General features: G+C 36.3%; 1 long non-coding RNA gene across 1 annotated transcript in view; it reads left to right on the forward strand.

Moving 5' to 3' along the window:
* The window catches only part of LOC115760240, a 66908-nt gene extending 53667 nt beyond the window's left edge, over positions 1 to 13241 (forward strand). The window contains exon 4 of the long non-coding RNA XR_004017584.1: positions 13106 to 13241. This is a non-coding gene — a long non-coding RNA (uncharacterized LOC115760240). The remainder of the gene's footprint in view (positions 1 to 13105) is intronic.
* Positions 13242 to 18266: the final 5025 nt, after the last annotated feature.

The following is an 18266-nucleotide window of genomic DNA, read 5'->3' on the forward strand; positions in this document are numbered from 1 at the left end:
GACATGAATTTCGACTAAAAAATATGTGTTCAGATTTAAATGCAAGATTAATCTGGAGGGAAAACCATGGATAAAAATGCCAACCTCGTAAAAATCGGTTGAGTTTTGACCGAGTTATGGGGATGGGAAATTTCTACCTATGTCTGTGTACGAATCTTGGGGTAAGATTTGGACATGAATTTCGACTAAAAAATATGTGTTCAGATTTAAATGCCAGATTAATCTAGAGGGAAAACCATGGATAAAAATGCCAACCTCGTAAAAACCGGTTGAGTTTTGACCGAGTTATGGGGATGGGAAATTTCTACCTATGTCTGTATACGAATCTTGGGGTAAGATTTGGACATGAATTTCGACTAAAAAATATGTGTTCAGATTTAAATGCCAAATTAATCTAGAGGGAAAACCATGGATAAAAATGCCAACCTCGTAAAAATCGGTTGAGTTTTGACCGAGTTATGGGGATGGGAAATTTCTGCCTATGTCTGTATACGAATCTTGGGGTAAGATTTGGACATGAATTTCGACTAAAAAATATGTGTTCAGATTTAAATGTCAGATTAATATAGAGGGAAAACCATGGATAAAAATGCCAACCTCGTAAAAATCGGTTGAGTTTTGACCGAGTTATGGGGATGGGAAATTTCTACCTATGTCTGTGTACGAATCTTGGGGTAAGATTTGGACATGAATTTCGACTAAAAAATATGTGTTCAGATTTAAATGCCAGATTAATCTAGAGGGAAAACCATGGATAAAAATGCCAACCTCGTAAAAATCGGTTGAGTTTTGACCGAGTTATGGGGATGGGAAATTTCTACCTATGTCTGTGTACGAATCTTGGGGTAAGATTTGGACATGAATTTCGACTAAAAAATATGTGTTCAGATTTAAATGCAAGATTAATCTGGAGGGAAAACCATGGATAAAAATGCCAACCTCGTAAAAATCGGTTGAGTTTTGACCGAGTTATGGGGATGGGAAATTTCTACCTATGTCTGTGTACGAATCTTGGGGTAAGATTTGGACATGAATTTCGACTAAAAAATATGTGTTCAGATTTAAATGCCAGATTAATATAGAGGGAAAACCATGGATAAAAATGCCAACCTCGTAAAAATCGGTTGAGTTTTGACCGAGTTATGGGGATGGGAAATTTCTACCTATGTCTGTATACGAATCTTGGGGTAAGATTTGGACATGAATTTCGACTAAAAAATATGTGTTCATATTTAAATGCCAGATTAATATAGAGGGAAAACCATGGATAAAAATGCCAACCTCGTAAAAATCGGTTGAGTTTTGACCGAGTTATGGGGATGGGAAATTTCTACCTATGTCTGTATACGAATCTTGGGGTAAGATTTGGACATGAATTTCGACTAAAAAATATGTGTTCAGATTTAAATGCCAGATTAATCTAAAGGGAAAACCATGGATAAAAATGCCAACCTCGTAAAAATCGGTTGAGTTTTGACCGAGTTATGGGGATGGGAAATTTCTACCTATGTCTGTATACGAATCTTGGGGTAAGATTTGGACATGAATTTCGACTAAAAAATATGTGTTCAGATTTAAATGCAAGATTAATCTAGAGGGAAAACCATGGATAAAAATGCCAACCTCGTAAAAATCGGTTGAGTTTTGACCGAGTTATGGGGATGGGAAATTTCTACCTATGTCTGTATACGAATCTTGGGGTAAGATTTGGACATGAATTTCGACTAAAAAATATGTGTCCAGATTTAAATGCCAGATTAATCTAGAGGGAAAACCATGGATAAAAATCACAACCTCGTAAAAGTCGGTTGAGTTTTGACCGAGTTATGGGGATGGGAAATTTCTACCTATGTCTGTATACGAATCTTGGGGTAAGATTTGGACATGAATTTCGACTAAAAAATATGTGTTCAGATTTAAATGCCAGATTAATATAGAGGGAAAACCATGGATAAAAATGCCAACCTCGTAAAAATCGGTTGAGTTTTGACCGAGTTATGGGGATGGGAAATTTCTACCTATGTCTGTATACGAATCTTGGGGTAAGATTTGGACATGAATTTCGACTAAAAAATATGTGTTCTGATTTAAATGCAAGATTAATCTGGAGGGAAAACCATGGATAAAAATGCCAACCTCGTAAAAATCGGTTGAGTTTTGACCGAGTTATGGGGATGGGAAATTTCTACCTATGTCTGTTTACGAATCTTGGGGTAAGATTTGGACATGAATTTCGACTAAAAAATATGTGTTCAGATTTAAATGCAAGATTAATCTGGAGGGAAAACCATGGATAAAAATGCCAACCTCGTAAAAATCGGTTGAGTTTTGACCGAGTTATGGGGATGGGAAATTTCTACCTATGTCTGTGTACGAATCTTGGGGTAAGATTTGGACATGAATTTCGACTAAAAAATATGTGTTCAGATTTAAATGCCAGATTAATCTAGAGGGAAAACCATGGATAAAAATGCCAACCTCGTAAAAATCGGTTGAGTTTTGACCGAGTTATGGGGATGGGAAATTTCTACCTATGTCTGTTTACGAATCTTGGGGTAAGATTTGGACATGAATTTCGACTAAAAAATATGTGTTCAGATTTAAATGCAAGATTAATCTGGAGGGAAAACCATGGATAAAAATGCCAACCTCGTAAAAATCGGTTGAGTTTTGACCGAGTTATGGGGATGGGAAATTTCTACCTATGTCTGTGTACGAATCTTGGGGTAAGATTTGGACATGAATTTCGACTAAAAAATATGTGTTCAGATTTAAATGCCAGATTAATCTAGAGGGAAAACCATGGATAAAAATGCCAACCTCGTAAAAACCGGTTGAGTTTTGACCGAGTTATGGGGATGGGAAATTTCTACCTATGTCTGTATACGAATCTTGGGGTAAGATTTGGACATGAATTTCGACTAAAAAATATGTGTTCAGATTTAAATGCCAAATTAATCTAGAGGGAAAACCATGGATAAAAATGCCAACCTCGTAAAAATCGGTTGAGTTTTGACCGTGTTATGGGGATGGGAAATTTCTGCCTATGTCTGTATACGAATCTTGGGGTAAGATTTGGACATGAATTTCGACTAAAAAATATGTGTTCAGATTTAAATGTCAGATTAATATAGAGGGAAAACCATGGATAAAAATGCCAACCTCGTAAAAATCGGTTGAGTTTTGACCGAGTTATGGGGATGGGAAATTTCTACCTATGTCTGTGTACGAATCTTGGGGTAAGATTTGGACATGAATTTCGACTAAAAAATATGTGTTCAGATTTAAATGCCAGATTAATCTAGAGGGAAAACCATGGATAAAAATGCCAACCTCGTAAAAATCGGTTGAGTTTTGACCGAGTTATGGGGATGGGAAATTTCTACCTATGTCTGTGTACGAATCTTGGGGTAAGATTTGGACATGAATTTCGACTAAAAAATATGTGTTCAGATTTGAATGCAAGATTAATCTGGAGGGAAAACCATGGATAAAAATGCCAACCTCGTAAAAATCGGTTGAGTTTTGACCGAGTTATGGGGATGGGAAATTTCTACCTATGTCTGTGTACGAATCTTGGGGTAAGATTTGGACATGAATTTCGACTAAAAAATATGTGTTCAGATTTAAATGCCAGATTAATATAGAGGGAAAACCATGGATAAAAATGCCAACCTCGTAAAAATCGGTTGAGTTTTGACCGAGTTATGGGGATGGGAAATTTCTACCTATGTCTGTATACGAATCTTGGGGTAAGATTTGGACATGAATTTCGACTAAAAAATATGTGTTCATATTTAAATGCCAGATTAATATAGAGGGAAAACCATGGATAAAAATGCCAACCTCGTAAAAATCGGTTGAGTTTTGACCGAGTTATGGGGATGGGAAATTTCTACCTATGTCTGTATACGAATCTTGGGGTAAGATTTGGACATGAATTTCGACTAAAAAATATGTGTTCAGATTTAAATGCCAGATTAATCTAAAGGGAAAACCATGGATAAAAATGCCAACCTCGTAAAAATCGGTTGAGTTTTGACCGAGTTATGGGGATGGGAAATTTCTACCTATGTCTGTATACGAATCTTGGGGTAAGATTTGGACATGAATTTCGACTAAAAAATATGTGTTCAGATTTAAATGCAAGATTAATCTAGAGGGAAAACCATGGATAAAAATGCCAACCTCGTAAAAATCGGTTGAGTTTTGACCGAGTTATGGGGATGGGAAATTTCTACCTATGTCTGTATACGAATCTTGGGGTAAGATTTGGACATGAATTTCGACTAAAAAATATGTGTCCAGATTTAAATGCCAGATTAATCTAGAGGGAAAACCATGGATAAAAATCACAACCTCGTAAAAGTCGGTTGAGTTTTGACCGAGTTATGGGGATGGGAAATTTCTACCCATGTCTGTATACGAATCTTGGGGTAAGATTTGGACATGAATTTCGACTAAAAAATATGTGTTCAGATTTAAATGCCAGATTAATATAGAGGGAAAACCATGGATAAAAATGCCAACCTCGTAAAAATCGGTTGAGTTTTGACCGAGTTATGGGGATGGGAAATTTCTACCTATGTCTGTATACGAATCTTGGGGTAAGATTTGGACATGAATTTCGACTAAAAAATATGTGTTCTGATTTAAATGCAAGATTAATCTGGAGGGAAAACCATGGATAAAAATGCCAACCTCGTAAAAATCGGTTGAGTTTTGACCGAGTTATGGGGATGGGAAATTTCTACCTATGTCTGTTTACGAATCTTGGGGTAAGATTTGGACATGAATTTCGACTAAAAAATATGTGTTCAGATTTAAATGCAAGATTAATCTGGAGGGAAAACCATGGATAAAAATGCCAACCTCGTAAAAATCGGTTGAGTTTTGACCGAGTTATGGGGATGGGAAATTTCTACCTATGTCTGTGTACGAATCTTGGGGTAAGATTTGGACATGAATTTCGACTAAAAAATATGTGTTCAGATTTAAATGCCAGATTAATCTAGAGGGAAAACCATGGATAAAAATGCCAACCTCGTAAAAACCGGTTGAGTTTTGACCGAGTTATGGGGATGGGAAATTTCTACCTATGTCTGTATACGAATCTTGGGGTAAGATTTGGACATGAATTTCGACTAAAAAATATGTGTTCAGATTTAAATGCCAAATTAATCTAGAGGGAAAACCATGGATAAAAATGCCAACCTCGTAAAAATCGGTTGAGTTTTGACCGAGTTATGGGGATGGGAAATTTCTACCTATGTCTGTATACGAATCTTGGGGTAAGATTTGGACATGAATTTCGACTAAAAAATATGTGTTCAGATTTAAATGCCAGATTAATATAGAGGGAAAACCATGGATAAAAATGCCAACCTCGTATAAATCGGTTGAGTTTTGACCGAGTTATGGGGATGGGAAATTTCTACCTAAGTCTGTATACGAATCTTGGGGTAAGATTTGGACATGAATTTCGACTAAAAAATATGTGTTCTGATTTAAATGCAAGATTAATCTGGAGGGAAAACCATGGATAAAAATGCCAACCTCGTAAAAATCGGTTGAGTTTTGACCGAGTTATGGGGATGGGAAATTTCTACCTATGTCTGTTTACGAATCTTGGGGTAAGATTTGGACATGAATTTCGACTAAAAAATATGTGTTCAGATTTAAATGCAAGATTAATCTGGAGGGAAAACCATGGATAAAAATGCCAACCTCGTAAAAATCGGTTGAGTTTTGACCGAGTTATGGGGATGGGAAATTTCTACCTATGTCTGTGTACGAATCTTGGGGTAAGATTTGGACATTAATTTCGACTAAAAAATATGTGTTCAGATTTAAATGCCAGATTAATCTAGAGGGAAAACCATGGATAAAAATGCCAACCTCGTAAAAACCGGTTGAGTTTTGACCGAGTTATGGGGATGGGAAATTTCTACCTATGTCTGTATACGAATCTTGGGGTAAGATTTGGACATGAATTTCGACTAAAAAATATGTGTTCAGATTTAAATACCAAATTAATCTAGAGGGAAAACCATGGATAAAAATGCCAACCTCGTAAAAATCGGTTGAGTTTTGACCGAGTTATGGGGATGGGAAATTTCTGCCTATGTCTGTATACGAATCTTGGGGTAAGATTTGGACATGAATTTCGACTAAAAAATATGTGTTCAGATTTAAATGTCAGATTAATATAGAGGGAAAACCATGGATAAAAATGCCAACCTCGTAAAAATCGGTTGAGTTTTGACCGAGTTATGGGGATGGGAAATTTCTACCTATGTCTGTGTACGAATCTTGGGGTAAGATTTGGACATGAATTTCGACTAAAAAATATGTGTTCAGATTTAAATGCCAGATTAATCTAGAGGGAAAACCATGGATAAAAATGCCAACCTCGTAAAAATCGGTTGAGTTTTGACCGAGTTATGGGGATGGGAAATTTCTACCTATGTCTGTGTACGAATCTTGGGGTAAGATTTGGACATGAATTTCGACTAAAAAATATGTGTTCAGATTTAAATGCAAGATTAATCTGGAGGGAAAACCATGGATAAAAATGCCAACCTCGTAAAAATCGGTTGAGTTTTGACCGAGTTATGGGGATGGGAAATTTCTACCTATGTCTGTGTACGAATCTTGGGGTAAGATTTGGACATGAATTTCGACTAAAAAAGATGTGTTCAGATTTAAATGCCAGATTAATATAGAGGGAAAACCATGGATAAAAATGCCAACCTCGTAAAAATCGGTTGAGTTTTGACCGAGTTATGGGGATGGGAAATTTCTACCTATGTCTGTATACGAATCTTGGGGTAAGATTTGGACATGAATTTCGACTAAAAAATATGTGTTCAGATTTAAATGCCAGATTAATCTAAAGGGAAAACCATGGATAAAAATGCCAACCTCGTAAAAATCGGTTGAGTTTTGACCGAGTTATGGGGATGGGAAATTTCTGCCTATGTCTGTATACGAATCTTGGGGTAAGATTTGGACATGAATTTCGACTAAAAAATATGTGTTCAGATTTAAATGTCAGATTAATATAGAGGGAAAACCATGGATAAAAATGCCAACCTCGTAAAAATCGGTTGAGTTTTGACCGAGTTATGGGGATGGGAAATTTCTACCTATGTCTGTGTACGAATCTTGGGGTAAGATTTGGACATGAATTTCGACTAAAAAATATGTGTTCAGATTTAAATGCCAGATTAATCTAGAGGGAAAACCATGGATAAAAATGCCAACCTCGTAAAAACCGGTTGAGTTTTGACCGAGTTATGGGGATGGGAAATTTCTACCTATGTCTGTATACGAATCTTGGGGTAAGATTTGGACATGAATTTCGACTAAAAAATATGTGTTCAGATTTAAATGCCAGATTAATATAGAGGGAAAACCATGGATAAAAATGCCAACCTCGTAAAAATCGGTTGAGTTTTGACCGAGTTATGGGGATGGGAAATTTCTACCTATGTCTGTATACGAATCTTGGGGTAAGATTTGGACATGAATTTCGACTAAAAAATATGTGTTCATATTTAAATGCCAGATTAATATAGAGGGAAAACCATGGATAAAAATGCCAACCTCGTAAAAATCGGTTGAGTTTTGACCGAGTTATGGGGATGGGAAATTTCTACCTATGTCTGTATACGAATCTTGGGGTAAGATTTGGACATGAATTTCGACTAAAAAATATGTGTTCAGATTTAAATGCCAGATTAATCTAAAGGGAAAACCATGGATAAAAATGCCAACCTCGTAAAAATCGGTTGAGTTTTGACCGAGTTATGGGGATGGGAAATTTCTACCTATGTCTGTATACGAATCTTGGGGTAAGATTTGGACATGAATTTCGACTAAAAAATATGTGTTCAGATTTAAATGCAAGATTAATCTAGAGGGAAAACCATGGATAAAAATGCCAACCTCGTAAAAATCGGTTGAGTTTTGACCGAGTTATGGGGATGCGAAATTTCTACCTATGTCTGTATACGAATCTTGGGGTAAGATTTGGACATGAATTTCGACTAAAAAATATGTGTCCAGATTTAAATGCCAGATTAATATAGAGGGAAAACCATGGATAAAAATGCCAACCTCGTAAAAATCGGTTGAGTTTTGACCGAGTTATGGGGATGGGGAATTTCTGCCTATGTCTGTATACGAATCTTGGGGTAAGATTTGGACATGAATTTCGACTAAAAAATATGTGTTCAGATTTAAATGCTAGATTTATCTAGAGGGAAAACCATGGATAAAAATGCCAACCTCGTAAAAATCGGTTGAGTTTTGACCGAGTTATGGGGATGGGAAATTTCTACCTATGTCTGTATACGAATCTTGGGGTAAGATTTGGACATGAATTTCGACTAAAAAATATGTGTCCAGATTTAAATGCCAGATTAATCTAGAGGGAAAACCATGGATAAAAATCACAACCTCGTAAAAGTCGGTTGAGTTTTGACCGAGTTATGGGGATGGGAAATTTCTACCCATGTCTGTATACGAATCTTGGGGTAAGATTTGGACATGAATTTCGACTAAAAAATATGTGTTCAGATTTAAATGCCAGATAATATAGAGGGAAAACCATGGATAAAAATGCCAACCTCGTAAAAATCGGTTGAGTTTTGACCGAGTTATGGGGATGGGAAATTTCTGCCTATGTCTGTATACGAATCTTGGGGTAAGATTTGGACATGAATTTCGACTAAAAAATATGTGTTCTGATTTAAATGCAAGATTAATCTGGAGGGAAAACCATGGATAAAAATGCCAACCTCGTAAAAATCGGTTGAGTTTTGACCGAGTTATGGGGATGGGAAATTTCTACCTATGTCTGTTTACGAATCTTGGGGTAAGATTTGGACATGAATTTCGACTAAAAAATATGTGTTCAGATTTAAATGCAAGATTAATCTGGAGGGAAAGCCATGGATAAAAATGCCAACCTCGTAAAAATCGGTTGAGTTTTGACCGAGTTATGGGGATGGGAAATTTCTACCTATGTCTGTGTACGAATCTTGGGGTAAGATTTGGACATGAATTTCGACTAAAAAATATGTGTTCAGATTTAAATGCCAGATTAATCTAGAGGGAAAACCATGGATAAAAATGCCAACCTCGTAAAAACCGGTTGAGTTTTGACCGAGTTATGGGGATGGGAAATTTCTACCTATGTCTGTATACGAATCTTGCGGTAAGATTTGGACATGAATTTCGACTAAAAAATATGTGTTCAGATTTAAATGCCAAATTAATCTAGAGGGAAAACCATGGATAAAAATGCCAACCTCGTAAAAATCGGTTGAGTTTTGACCGAGTTATGGGGATGGGAAATTTCTGCCTATGTCTGTATACGAATCTTGGGGTAAGATTTGGACATGAATTTCGACTAAAAAATATGTGTTCAGATTTAAATGTCAGATTATTATAGAGGGAAAACCATGGATAAAAATGCCAACCTCGTAAAAATCGGTTGAGTTTTGACCGAGTTATGGGGATGGGAAATTTCTACCTATGTCTGTGTACGAATCTTGGGGTAAGATTTGGACATGAATTTCGACTAAAAAATATGTGTTCAGATTTAAATGCCAGATTAATCTAGAGGGAAAACCATGGATAAAAATGCCAACCTCGTAAAAATCGGTTGAGTTTTGACCGAGTTATGGGGATGGGAAATTTCTACCTATGTCTGTGTACGAATCTTGGGGTAAGATTTGGACATGAATTTCGACTAAAAAATATGTGTTCAGATTTAAATGCAAGATTAATCTGGAGGGAAAACCATGGATAAAAATGCCAACCTCGTAAAAATCGGTTGAGTTTTGACCGAGTTATGGGGATGGGAAATTTCTACCTATGTCTGTGTACGAATCTTGGGGTAAGATTTGGACATGAATTTCGACTAAAAAATATGTGTTCAGATTTAAATGCCAGATTAATATAGAGGGAAAACCATGGATAAAAATGCCAACCTCGTAATAATCGGTTGAGTTTTGGCCGAGTTATGGGGATGGGAAATTTCTACCTATGTCTGTATAAGAATCTTGGGGTAAGATTTGGACATGAATTTCGACTAAAAAATATGTGTTCATATTTAAATGCCAGATTAATATAGAGGGAAAACCATGGATAAAAATGCCAACCTCGTAAAAATCGGTTGAGTTTTGACCGAGTTATGGGGATGGGAAATTTCTACCTATGTCTGTATACGAATCTTGGGGTAAGATTTGGACATGAATTTCGACTAAAAAATATGTGTTCAGATTTAAATGCCAGATTAATCTAGAGGGAAAACCATGGATAAAAATGCCAACCTCGTAAAAATCGGTTGAGTTTTGACCGAGGTATGGGGATGGGAAATTTCTACCTATGTCTGTATACGAATCTTGGGGTAAGATTTGGACATGAATTTCGACTAAAAAATATGTGTCCAGATTTAAATGCCAGATTAATATAGAGGGAAAACCATGGATAAAAATGCCAACCTCGTAAAAATCGGTTGAGTTTTGACCGAGTTATGGGGATGGGAAATTTCTGCCTATGTCTGTATACGAATCTTGGGGTAAGATTTGGACATGAATTTCGACTAAAAAATATGTGTTCAGATTTAAATGCTAGATTTATCTAGAGGGAAAACCATGGATAAAAATGCCAACCTCGTAAAAATCGGTTGAGTTTTGACCGAGTTATGGGGATGGGAAATTTCTACCTATGTCTGTATACGAATCTTGGGGTAAGATTTGGACATGAATTTCGACTAAAAAATATGTGATGTGGATGTGATTTAGTTTGTCGTTTTTCTAAAGCACTTTAGCATGACTATTAAGTTAACATGTACATTATTTTGAAAACCTGAATTGAATTGAATTTATTACCCAAGGCACTTTAACATGCATGTTAATTGGGCATGCACGTTATTTTACACCCACAGCAAAATGGTACACCATATACTTGATTCAGTTGCAAACAAAGAAAGAAGTTTGACATTTGCCCTTTTCTTGAATCACTTTGAAGTGCATGTTAAATTGACATGCAGATTATATTGAAGACCCCAGCAAAATCCACACAAGTATTCCCTCTCAAACGCACTAAATTTTTAGTTTTTAGGATCGTCAGTTTTTATAGCACCAAGACAAGACGTTTTTCTGGTGTTCAATCAGTTGGTAATCTCACATAATAAAGTCATAAATTGTGGACTGGCTTAGCGCGGTTTGCAACAATGGGCGAATCCGAAAACGCGAATGATTAATGGCCGAATCTGAGTCGGAGTCTGAGCGGCTCGTCAGTGCGAAGAAATAGTTACCAATCCGCATAAATTTTACAATTGTTCAATAGACTTATTTTTGTTGTTGTTGTTGTTCACTTCTCTGCGCTCTGCTTCTTGAAATGGTCGATAAACATTTGCACATAATCCGTCATAAAGTGGAAAATCAAGTAACTAAGTGATTAAAGCAGAAAATACAAAAAAATAATCGAACAAAATAAAAACGATGTAGTTTGGATGCGGCACGCCGAAGATTTAATACCCTTTTAAATATATGTGAGAATAGTAGAGCTGGTAAATGCTGAAGTTTGATGAAGAACTCTTGGAAAATCGATTTCATTTCATTTTCGATCCATTCTTCCTATAGAGCTATATAGTATAGTAGTGTGATCTTGAGAAGATTTGCCTCAGGCTGGCTTTAGTTAAGATGCCTTGATGCAGAAAAGGTTTTCCATGCAAGATCCCATACGGGGTCCCATACGGCCTGGTAATGGGTTCGGAGATGTCTCCTGCTATGTGTCACACATTTCATGACAAAATTAAATTACCCTCTAGAAGGGTATACAAAAGGAAGGCAACGAAATCAAATCAAAGTTATTCAATAGGCTTTGGCTTTGGCTCCGGCTCTGGCACCGGCTCTGGCTCTGGCTCTGGCTCTGGCGTCTTGTCGAGTGGTCGATTGGATTTGGTTTAGCTTGATTTGGGATTGGGGCGGGCTTGGAGCGCACTTGGAGCCACAAATGCATTTTGGTTGTTTGTCAGCGTTCGTTGTGGACGCTTTCGAGATTTACATAAATAAGTGCGCACCAAAAATGGGGATAAGAAATCGTCATCAAGGTTTTATATATGCATACAGCTCTCGTTTTTTTTTCTACTTCTTTCTTCTTCTATTTGACTATTTGAATTTTTTTTTTTTTGTTTTTTATATTTTTTCAATTTGGTGGAATTTTCTTCGCTTTGATTACCTTTTCTGGGGCCGTTTAGACAAACCGCAACGAATTTCTCAGCCTTTATCGGGTTTTAATTAAAAGCTGCCGAAGTTTTGATTCGGTTTCAGCTTTGTTGCTTTGTTGTTGTTACGCCTAATGAGAAAAACACAAAAAAACACAAAACTCGACTCGCAATCATATCTTCCAAATTTATGAACACATAAATATGTCTAATTATTTAGATAGGCGCGGCCGTGCTCCGCAATAAAATTGTTAAATATATAATTCAATGAATTTATTTTTAAATTATTTCTATTTTAGAAACCGGTAATTGTTAATTCATACCAGAGCCTATAAATTAAACTCGTTATGCGAGTATAACTATTTTACACTTGGCCAACTTTTTGACTGCGAAATGGATTTATTAAAGAATTTAAACAAAATAAAATTATTATTTAAAACTGGGCATAGAGCATTATAGCTTGGTCATGAAGTGTGTGACGTGAAGTGAAGACATCTATATATATTCTAGATCAGCATCAACATCCGAGCTGATATACCCCAGCCCATCTGTCCATCCATTCGTCCGTCTGAGACGTCTCCCTCCAGGCGTTACACATTTTGAGACAAAATTATAAAACCCTCTGCCAGGCTATAAAGAGAGAGACGCATATACACTTCTTAGTTGAATAGTTTATCTGAACTGATATATTGTTTGAATATATTTCTAATTTAGGAGTCAGCATTTCATTTTATGTGCAACCCAGCTCTTCACTTAGTTCTGTTTCAATTGTGAAACATTTCTGGGAACATCTGTTATCAAATTCTCTGAGTATATAGTTCTATGATATATCTCATTCACGTATTTTTGTAATCTTTTCAGCACAAGATCAATTGCGGCGTTAATTTATGGCGCTCCGTGACAAGATTATGCCTTGGTGCGCATACTTTTTGCATGCACTGTGTATATACATATGAGAAGCATAAGGAAGCACAAGTCTTTTGTTTTTGAAATTTCCAATTGGGTAAGTCGATCTCATTTATGTTTTTAGATCTGCAATTTCATATAATTATGGTTCATTTTTGTGGCCCAAAAAAAACTGAAATTTTAATTAAAATACGTCACGTTTCTGATGGCATTCATCAAAAGTTATTGACTCTGACGCCTAAAAAGTGGGCATGCCCACTTGAAAAATAAGAAGAAGAAAAAGTGACAGAGAAAAGCTCATAAAAAAAAAAGAAAAGAAAAGAAGAAAACGAAACGAAATGCCGAAACAGCACGTGATAAACGCACTTAACAGGTAACACCCATTTAAGCGAATGATGAATTAACGCACAGACACACGCACGCACACACACACACACACAGATACACAGCACAGATACACACACACACAGTTAGCTCAGACTCCTAAAGAATCCAAACGAACCGCAGCTCTACATGAGAGACTTCTCTCGAAAAAGCTGCCACTGCTCCACAGTCTCGGCTCAGGTGCGCGCCTCTCGACCCCTGCACCTGCCCCTGCCCCTGCCCCTGCCCCTGCCGCCGCCCTCTCACCTGTCTATTGACGTGAATGAGTGCCGTTTAGAATTGACGCTCGCTTTCGGAGGCCTGCCCCCTTGCCGGGCACTTGGTAATAAACTTCTGGCAGCAGCCAAAACCAACTGTCTGTCTGTCTGTCTGTCAGTCTGTCTCCCCCCCCCCCCCCCCCCCCCCCCCTCTCTCCACCCTCTTTCACTCAACTTGAGCAGCGCAGAAATTAGCTAGAAAGACGTGCGTTTGGGTTTGTTTTGGACAGTTGCCCGCAGTGCGGCACCTCCAAAGACTGCGACTCGGCCTGGACTTCTCGCGGGGATGCGTTACGTTGGCCTTTCAGCTGCTCAGTTGGTCCGTTTGTCAGTCATTAAAAAACGCAGCTTAGCTTCAAAAAAGGGAGAGAAAAAATAAATATAAATAAAAAACAAAAGTTTTGAACAAATTTGCCTGCACGCCTGACCACAAGCGCGATAAAAGTGTCAGTTTGCAGAAAGTTTCACTTGCAACGAAACCACAAAAAAATAGAAAAAAAAACTGATAATGAGCATAGAATATAACTCGGGGCAGCAAGCCAACATTTGTTAACTGGGCTGCTTGCAAATCATTTTAAAGAGTGTTTCCAATTTTTAGTAAACTTTCGTTTTGCCTTATAGCGAGTGCTCCAGCCGGGAGAGTTCTAAGGGGTCTATTGTATATGTTATATATATTTTGAGTGAGTTGGTATTTAAAAGAGTTTTTGAAAAATAGAGCAAACATTTTCAATTGATCTATGAAAATGAATTAAATATATATATTAAAAAAAAAAAGTTGCTGAATGAAGCGAGTCTTTCAAAAATATTCAAGAAATATATCTATTCAAATAAAATATAACAGATTTCTTTTGATAAAAAACAAATAAAGTTTATGCAAATTGTCCAGTTGCTATTTTAAAGGATTTTCTTAAAAAACATTTCCCTTATTCTATTTATTCACTTTCTTTTGCAAATAAAAAGGTTCTTTACAAAATGTTGTTTTGCAAATATTTTCCATAAATAAAGCAAACATTTTGAAAAAAAAAACATAAATCCACTCAAACATAACATTTTCCACTTCATGAGCTCTGCAATTTATTTAATTTTCCTTGAATAAAATTGTGCAATGGTAATTTTAATGAAAATTGCTCAATTAAAGCAAATGTCAGATACATTGTTTCTATCTGCAATTCCTTTCTTTCCTTTGTATTAATTTTCAAATAATTTTTGATTAAAGAAAACTAAAAAATCCTATTTTCAAATACCTGTTGTATTTGAATGTATCTCTGTCCGTATACAGGTCTACAGTGAATACCCTCTGGGACGGCACGTCGGACACTTAACGTCCGCTCAGGTGGCGTGTCCGGCTAAGAGAGGTGCGCTGAGTATGGCCCGATTCAAATTGGGTTTCGAGAGCAAATGCTTGCCCAGGCGGCGTTCTGTTTGCCTAATAGGAGTGTTCGTTAGGAGAGTTTTCACTGTAGGTTTTTTGCTAACTGAAACTCGCTTTTGCTATCTTTTAACGACAATTAACTTTCGACTGTTGCCCCAGCAAAGTCATTAACGAGTTTTTGTTGTTTTGCCTGTTGCGAATCCACTTAAAATACTTCCAAAGGCAGCTTCAAACAAATGGAATAGCAACTGCGGTCAATTCGAAAGGTCAACGTGGATGCCACAAGGCAGCAGCAGCAGCAGCAGCAACAGCCTGCAATAATGAGCCTTATTGATTATTTCAGTTAACAAGTATTAACAAAATGCAAAAGAAAGAGGAAGAGCAACAAAAATAATTAGTTGAATTATTTCAACAGTTTGTTGTTCAACAAATTGCGTGTTGATTAAATGCATCATTAATTAATTATGTTTAATTATGTTTTATCTCGTATTTTGTTTATGTTTTTATTCATTTATCATTTACAAATGCATTAAAAAAAAAACAACAATTTTTTGCTGCGATTTCCTTTAGACATCAAATTAAAATTGATTTATTTAAATGCGTGCATGCAAAACAAAAAAGAAAAGAAAAGCAGAAATATTTGTAAAAGCTGGCTGTTAATTAAAATTAATATTCTATTGATTAAATGTATTTAATTTCATGTTAGCAACTTTTCTGGTAGCTCGGACAGTGCCTGAATATTCTATGCTCTTTCGGCTATTTTTCCTACCTCAGATGTTTGTTAATAATTAATAATTGAATGATTGATTGTTTCGCACAACGTGTGCTCCACTCATTGTCTCCCCTCTCCTTCTTCTTCTTCTGCTACGTCTTGGCCATGTTTTGCGGCAGCAGCGCTGCGGGATGCTAACAAGTCCAAGTCCGCAGCTGTGCGCGGCGTGAGAAATTTTGCGTAAACGCTTTTTGAATGATCTACGCTGATTAGTTGGCTCATTTCCAGCTGCCGTGGGTGTCAATACAATAATATTTCTATTTTTGAAGTCGAAATTCGAAGGTGTGAAGCGATTTGTAGCTTTTTTTCAGTTAACATGCATCAAATTAGGTTATTGTTCTTCATCTATTGGATTTGTTAAGCTAAAAACCCTTAAAAATAGTAAATCAATCTTAATATATTTTATCTCGGTTTATCTCACTGCGAGAGCTGCTTTTAAAGCCATTTGAATTTTAACTTTCACTAAAACAGTGCTGCATAATATTTCATTTTATAAACAATCCCGAACTGCTTAGCTCGCAACGAACTGCTTGGCTGACAAACCAAGCAGTTCGTTTATTCGTCAACCGCCTACTTGCTGTTATACTGGGGGCATGTCTTCACTAAAATGCACTGCTTTATTATATTATTGCTTAAGAAGGCTTAGCATGTGCAACAAACCGTGGGAGCTTCAATATTTCTAATTATATTGCTTTTATACTTGGGGCATGTCTTCACTAAAATGCATTGCTTAATTATTGGCTTTGATTTACCAAAGTAGCTCAACAGGGCTTAGCATGTACAACAACCCTAGGGAGCATCAATTTTTATTCAGATTAAATTAAAAAGTGGCTACCCAAAGTCATGGAAATAATTGATTATAAATGTATATATAAATAAATAAAAAGCAATGTATAGGTATATGTAAATATGCATATATCAACATATATATAAATATATATATATATATTAATAAATGATTATAATATTATACCTATATAAATATTGAGGCTCACGAGGGTTGTTGTACCCACTAAGAACTGCTAATATATATTAATATTAGTCATTAGTATTAGTTATATGTTTAAATACAACTTATCCTCCCAAATTTAGGTGCGAATCTTAAAGGTATTTAATAAGGTGCGCTAGAAAAATATTAGTTTTAACAAAAAAAGCAAATTATTTGTTCTACAAAAGAAAGGTAAATGACTTCTGTTATTCACTTATTTGAATACATTTCAAATAACATAAATATCCTGGTCAGCAGGCGCAAGGTGCAAGGTAAATCGAGAAACAATAACAAAATCAACATTAGCCTGAGGCACTTGAAGTAACCAATTCAATTTGATGCTAATGCGCGAATTTATATGCATTTAAATTTAATAATCCGAGCCGGCTAATGCTCGATATTAGACCCCGCCCCGCCCCGCCCCGCCCCTTCGCCAACAAATTGGCCCGTCGAGTCGGCCAAAAGGCAATTAGAAATAATAACAACGGCCAAATGTTGTATCCAATTTCAGCTAACTAATGTTCATCGCATTGAGCTGCAAATATAACTGCCGCTTAAATGGCAAATTAAGAGACCAGAGAGAGAGAGAGAGAGAGAAAGAGAGAGGGAAAGAGAGAGATAGACACAGTTTTCCATTTGTTCAAAATAATGCATAAATATTTGAGGCCAAATACTGCATGCAAAATAAAAAATACAAAAGAAGGCAACTTTTATAATTAAATAAAGTGCATGATATTCAATAATGCAATTGCAGTGGGGCACAAAATTGCAAGTCATGGTCCCAGCCAAATCAGCCGTAAATCTATATAATTTGCATGCATCTGCGCATCGGGGCGCATTTCCTTAATTAAGTCAATGATATTTCAAAATATGTTTAGCAATTTGTTTTACACAAAACCTAATAATTCATTGAGCGTGCTAAGGAATTTAATGTCTATTCAAATATATTAAACAAGAAAAATTCAAATATTTCAAACCCAGAAATATAGTATAACAAATAAATATATATATAAAAAAAGTAAGAGGTTCTAGTCGGGAGCTTCCGACTATGGGATACCGTGAACCCTCTTCCTTCAACATGAATTCGGGAGCTTCCGACTAGGGAATACCCTGAACCCTCTTCTTCCAACATCAAATGCATATATATATTCTATTTTAGAAGCTATATGTCAAGTTTGGTGACTAGCTCTTATTATTTACCAAAATTGCCCAAAAAAACAGGATATCGATATCGATTTTTATCGATTGCTTAGAAACAGAGTAAGTTATCGATTATCGGAAACAACTTCGATCTGCGCGGGCACTAGGAGCACCTACATCTAGTCTCTAGCTCTTATAGGTTC

Source organism: Drosophila novamexicana, unplaced genomic scaffold (genome assembly GCF_003285875.2).
Source record: "Drosophila novamexicana strain 15010-1031.04,08,12 unplaced genomic scaffold, DnovRS2.1 tig00000387-arrow-pilon, whole genome shotgun sequence".
In the NCBI taxonomy this organism is placed as follows: Eukaryota; Metazoa; Arthropoda; class Insecta; order Diptera; family Drosophilidae; genus Drosophila; species Drosophila novamexicana.